This window comes from Limulus polyphemus, unplaced genomic scaffold, assembly GCF_000517525.1.
Source record: "Limulus polyphemus unplaced genomic scaffold, Limulus_polyphemus-2.1.2 Scaffold5992, whole genome shotgun sequence".
Classification (NCBI taxonomy): Eukaryota; Metazoa; Arthropoda; class Merostomata; order Xiphosura; family Limulidae; genus Limulus; species Limulus polyphemus.
In genome coordinates this window covers 39924-46635 of record NW_013671602.1, presented here as the reverse complement: position 1 = coordinate 46635, position 6712 = coordinate 39924, and the positions used below count along the sequence as shown (strand labels likewise).

The following is a 6712-nucleotide window of genomic DNA, read 5'->3' as shown; positions in this document are numbered from 1 at the left end:
TTGTATGATATGGAACACAGAACACATATTGGATTTCCAATTTCTTCTAATTCTCTAGACGATTGGATAAGCTGTCTACAGGAGATCTGCTTGAGTGCCATGAAAGATTGAAAACAAATTATTGGATAATAAAGAGTAACACATGCAAGCTTTGCAAGAAAAGATTGGGTCTTGTTTTATGATAGAAATATTTATCTGTACGAGTTCTAAACTTTAATGAATAGTTTGCTTGATTTGTAATTTGAAATATTTTATTTTAACTTTTGCTCTTATTGGACAGGCATCTGAATAAGAACAACTACCTCTCTATTTTTTCAATTAAGATAAGAGGCCGACATCAGTGGATCACACATTCATTTGTATGTTTTGAACTGTGGTATTTTTGGGGTGTGTCCCGAGAACAGCTTGTTGAATTAGGTTGTACAGTACAGTAAATACTTTAATTCTGCACTGCAAGGCAATGTTTCTTTCTTTTGTAATAAACTTGTTTCTCATTCTTTATTTTTATACCCAACTTTTCGTTCTCTAATAAAATCACAAGTTTGTGTAAATTCTCACACTGATTGAATGTTCTCATGCAGGACAGCACACTGGACAATAAGCTGAGTGTGAAGATTAAAAACAGGTTTTTTTGAAAGAAAAAAACTTAGGTGGCTAATCTAAATTGAAGATATGTTATTTTAATAAATTTAACCAAAAAACACATGTATTCCTTACCAAAATAAAATTACCCTGATGAGATGATTCATCTGTCATTTTGCATATTATGTTTATATATAAAAAATTAAATCTTTGCTTTTCTCACATAAATGCTTATGCAACTATGGTGTAATTACAAAAAAACTGAGATAAAGAACTTCTCGTTGCTTAAAAAAATATCACATTTAGTCGCATTAACATTTCAAGGTAGATCATTCTAAAACTTAGTATTTACAAAACACAAACCCTTAATCTTAATAATAGCAATACTGAGCTTAAGTCATTAGGATGCAAAGTTTTTATTTCTACACGATCTTATTGCGTACCTACAAGATCCTAAGAACAGTCATACTTCGTAATGGGTCTTCTGCATGACACTTCGTAAAAATAGCTGGTTTATTTCCTAAAATTTGAATGTGGAAAAAGAACACACCATAATGAAAATGTTTTTTTTTAATACAACATTCTAAAAACATCAAAATTTAAACCTTTGTCAGTCTTTAAAACTTTAGCAACTGTAATCACATATTTTAGTAATATTTACGTACAACTGACTTTTTAACTTTCATTCAAATTATATACATATAGAGTATGTTAAAAAAGCCTTCCATTTTTTTCTGTAAACCCAAAACTACTTTAAATTTGTGACACAGCTAAACCAAGATTGTTTTAAAATGTTTATGTTTTCTAGCTGAAAGCATTATTTCTTAACTACATTTATAAGTTAATTTTGCCACTGTATGAGTAAATCACAAGTTTTAAACTCTGCACTCCATGTATAGTATTCCAAAATAGAATACAATTTTATTTATGTACTTAAGAAACTAACATATCCTCTGATTACAATAAACATCAGAAAACAAAATTATTCCTTTCAAACTTTTGTTTTTTGGCAGCAACACTTTCATATTTTGATTTTGTGTTTTACTCTAGTGATAGTACTTTTATCTAATGGACGCACACTAAAAAAATTAAAAACATAAAAAATATATATATATATACATTATATATTTATTAAAATCACCATTGGAAACTTTGAAGTTTCAGTTCTAACATAAATCAAACATTATCATCTATAAATTCATAAAATTAAGTCCTTGAAATTATATAAATAAAAACACACTTCATTATTTAAAAAAATTATGCTTGAAGTTACAATTGCTTGAGTTTTAGAGAGTTTTAATACCCAACTAACAAGAAAATACTTCACAATACTCGTATCCAAGAAACGTTTTCAATGGCTAAACTATTTAAGTACATCTTTCATGTACAAGTGTCCAAATTATAAGTTAGCTTTTGAATTAAAATACACAAATTTACACTGTACATCTATAATTAAACACTCTTGCATAAAAAATAATAATTGGAGATCACTTGGATGGCAAATGATTGGTTAGTTATAATTAATTGTTAGGCCTAATGTTAGTTATTACTTTTAATTAGTAACAAGTAGGAACTTTTATCTTGGATTATTAATAATAATGGGAGACAAATGGATTCCGTGGTTTTGTTCCGTAGATTGCTCTATACTGAAAGGTACATGTACGTGTGATAAGAAACACAGGAAAACTAGAACTAGAATTTGCCTCGGTTGCTTAAGTTCAGGATACTACGGAGAAGATATATCAAACTAGGAAAAAAAGCACCTTTTTTTCGTTATGTATTTTGAAGGTAAAGATGAAAATTAATGAAAACCTGAAGAATTATCAATCAGAGATTTATGAATAAGAAGGTGTTAATTAGCTATTCCAAGTGTTAGGTGGAGGTAAGAAACTTTGTGAAGGATTAAACGACAGATTATTGATCAGGTTTGTATCAAGATAAAGACATTTTTTGAGCCATAAAGATCATTTTGTGATTTTAGATTAATTCATGGAAATAAATTAGTTATGCTAAAATATGAGTTTGGTCCCTTCTGTACTAACATTTGAAGTTTTTGTATTAAGTCACTGGAAGATCATGATCGTACTTATTTAAAAAAAGGTTTTCAAGATTTTTCGTGAGGGCTAATAAAAGAAAAAAGGATAATTTTTGTTGTATAAAATTGGTTGAATGCTTATTGTGGGAAATGATGTTGCTAAAGTTGACAAAGGTGAGAAATATGTTCAGGTTGAACTTCCTGAACAAAACAAACAGGTTTACTGGTGTATCTTCCTGACCACCTTTGACAATGATAAGAGCAGGTATGCTGCTAACAGTTAGAGACTTATCATTATTTTAAGGAATTGACTGAATAAGTTTGTTCTCTTTGTATACAAAAGAATTTCGTGAGTTTGTGGGAAAATGTTTCCTTACCAACGTTAGTAGAATCCTTATAGCAAAGATGTTATTTTATGCCTTATTTTTAGTACTATAGATGTATTTAATTTTGTACTTCCAATGAAATGATAGATATTACCTTTTATGTAACTTTTTAAATCACAATTAATGTACACTGTTGCTTCAAGGATAGTTTATGCAGTCAGTGTAGATATGGGAAAGTTTGGGTTTTAAATAATAATATGTGGCAGGAATTTGGGTATGAGATCCTCTGAGGTCAAACCTCGGGGGATTACCAAGGGTGCTCAGAAGCTTTAGCTTCTTTTCACCTCTCTCATGATGGTGGTGTGGGCTGTGCTTGAACTTTAGTGGTTTAAGCTTACTTAAAGAAGATTATGTTAACATGGCAGATTTGTAGATGCCTTAAGCAGTCAAGAGAGCCATGAATAAGGGAGATCCAGACTCCACAAACCAAATGGCCCCTATAGGACAAAGGGTCCTTCAGGGTGTCAGGGATCTATAAATCCAAAACCAGAAAATGTTGCTGTGGGGGGAAATGGGAGTACCCCGAGAAAGCCTACTTTCATGGTCCAGGTATCTAAAAAGTATGTCCAGGCCATGCCCAAGAAAAGAAAAAAATTTAGGTTTTAATGGACTCCTTCTGCCTACTTATAGTGCGACAACATTTTTATAAACAAGCAGAGATAGTCCATTAAAGCTAAAAATACCATAATGTGCAATCTCATACCTGATTCAAAGAAAAGTCATTTTCAGAAGCTTCCAGAATCAAATATTGTGTGACTAATCTAAATTAGAAAGTATTAATAAAGTTAGGAATAATTTTGTTAATTCAATCATATTAAGTGAAAGTCAACACATTACGTACAAAATTCTTTAATTTTGCATTCTAATCAAAAGACTTTTGTCATTTTAACAGATGAAAAGGGAAAATACGTTTAATAAATCAATAATTTTTCGATTATGAGGATACAACATTTAATAATCAACAAATGAAAAGGTCAAAACCTGGTGTAAAAGCTAGGAATCTCTTGGCTCAAAACATCAAATCTGATCTGAACACGAGGGATTTTATTTCATGTTAACCCATGAAGGAGAAGAGTTACTCAGGCTGACCAATTTCTTTAAAAGTAAGGAGAATTTGTACTAAAATCTATTTACCTTGAAAAAATTATTTTAGAGATATTTATTAAACTTTTTCTTCCAGAACAAATCTCACAGTTACAATGTAATTTAACTTAAAACCTTGAATTAGATTAATGGCTGGTGGAAAATGGTATTTTTAAAAGCCTCATACACCTATCACACTAAATATGAAATTCATTACTGGAAGATTGGCAGTTAATTATTATTATTTGAGAGAGCTGACTTGCATAGGCCATGAAGTCTGTTGTTATCTTTCCTTTTTTTTTATTTTTAAAAGAAACTTGCTTATGAAAGTCTAAGAAACCAGAGGGTTATTTGTTTGGCTTCTGTTATCAAAATGTTAATGAACTTTATGCAAAAAATCATTTAGAAAGAGAAGTTTCAAATAAATAACAAACTTATTTTGAATATTGTTTTAGACAAAAGTTTTCTTGCCTTAACAATTTGAGATATTTCATAAAAGCTTCCACTTTTTTGAATGAGAGCATCACAGTTATCATTGTGTATATAGACTTTTAAAACTTTTTGGTAAGGTACCCCACAAGAGGTTAATTAGTAAGTTGAATATTCATGAAATACACGTATAAGAAAAGGTTATGTAGTGGCTTAGTGGTAGAAAGCAAAAAGTTATGAAAAATGGGTGTTTTTCTGATTGAGAGAATATGGCCGTGTGGGTCTTTTCTTGAAAATTTTTTTATTATTATCTATATAATTGATTTTACCAGCTTCTTAGATCGTGATACTTTTAAACTTGCTGATGATATTAATTGCTGAGATGATCTAATTATGATGAAAATGATTCTCTTATCTAAAAGAATTTGGGCAAGTCTTAGTGAATAGACCAGAACATAGAAGCTGAGTTTTAAAACTGATAAAGTGCAGTTTGCCACACAGGGTACAGAAACTTGAAAAGGCCTTACTTAAGCTTTCATGTGAAAGTAGCATTTGGTTGTGACAAAAGAGGAGGCTTTCGGTGTGACTTTAGTGTCAATTAACCCCTAAAGCATTCTGATGGATCTTTAAATGTGGTAAAATGAGGCAAATAAATGTGCAGTTCTTTTTTTTTTTTACAAAGTTTGATTTTAACTGTTCATCATCCATTGAAAGGTTTTACCCCATTACCATAGCAGTGCTTTGACCACAACAAACTGGGCGTGAGGCACTTAAATGGTGCATGAAACATTTGGTGTATATATGGGTGGAGATTATAAAGAATTAAACACAATATCATTGTTGCCTTGAGCAAGGTTCTTGTGAGGCTCACTTTGAATCACTTCTAGTGGTGCTCAAATTTGTTACTTAACAGTTTTAGTGTTGGAATGAAAAGGTTTGAAATATTATAAATGAAAGCCATTAAACTTTCAAGACTGTATTTAATTTTGATTGGTTATTTTGGTATGCAAGGAATAACACTGATAGTGATGTTTGAAATTACCATTTCAGTTTTTCATTATGTTCTTATTGTCCAAAAATTAACGTGATTTTAAATTTTCTATGCAACAGGCTTAGTTACTAACTTAGTAACTAAGTTATACCATAACCACCTGCAATAAACACAGTCCTTAAAAATAAAATTAAAATGCATGTGACTGTATGAAAGTAATTTATTGTTTATACACTACAACTGAGTATTACTATTAGTAATTTAAATTTAAGTCAATACTAATAATATAACTTAGTCTTAAGTCCTACATATGCTTAAACTTTTATTAAAATATAAGTTATAATTTACATAACTTCTTAAGTTAACTAAAACTGGTCAAGTATTCGTTTAAATACTAATCAATCTAAACCTACTTTCAGTTTATTCTGAAATTTCTCCCAGTCTGACTCTAAATTCTAATTACAATGGCCAATGAGTCAGATTTTTAGTTTGGTACATATTCCGAGGACAATTAATTCATTTGTTTGACACTAGGCCTAAATATTCTGATTTACACTCCTAAGCCTAATCATAGGGTAAGGGTAAGTACACAAACGGCAATACTTCTTCTTTATCCACCCTACCTATTAAGACAACTCAGCCTGCACACACTCTGGCGTGAAACACATCTCAGTTTAATTACAACACTTTAAGTCTCGATATAAACCTTCATATCTTATTACAATTTTACAAGTTATAAGCCTAATTCTATGTGATGACGTCATGTGTCGAAAATTATAAAATGTAGGCCTTCTGAGCTTTGGATTAAATATAATTTATAATTCTTATTATATTTTTTTACAAAATATACTATCTTTACGTTTATAAAAATCTAGTAAAAAACCTTATTTAACTTCAAAATTAATTTTGTGTCTCTTTTATAATCACGTCCTGAGTGTTTTTATGGGATTACTATATGACCATTAGAAATGAGATCCTAATAGAATTTTTTGATATTTATTATAAGTTACATTATTAAAAATTATCACAATAATTCAAAAGTGACCCACTTTATTCAAAATTAGAGGGCGGGAAATTTGATAAAAGTGTAGCCATCTAGTGATGAGTTGTAGTACTAAAGGTGTTGTTATATGCTATGTTTTCTATTTTAAGCGTTTGTATTGCTGTTTCGCCACGTGAGGTAAAGTTCGGGTAAAATATATAATA

At 30.1% G+C, this 6712-nt stretch overlaps 1 long non-coding RNA gene across 2 annotated transcripts in view; it reads right to left on the bottom strand.

Moving 5' to 3' along the window:
* LOC111089354 overlaps positions 1–6250 on the bottom strand; it is a 10154-nt gene extending 3904 nt beyond the window's left edge. Inside the window, exons 1-2 of one of the 2 annotated variants that reach the window (XR_002613623.1) lie at positions 6130–6250; positions 1026–1102 (exon numbers count right to left, since the gene is read on the bottom strand). This is a non-coding gene — a long non-coding RNA (uncharacterized LOC111089354). The other variant, XR_002613622.1, reaches the window with a different exon arrangement.
* Positions 6251–6712: the final 462 nt, after the last annotated feature.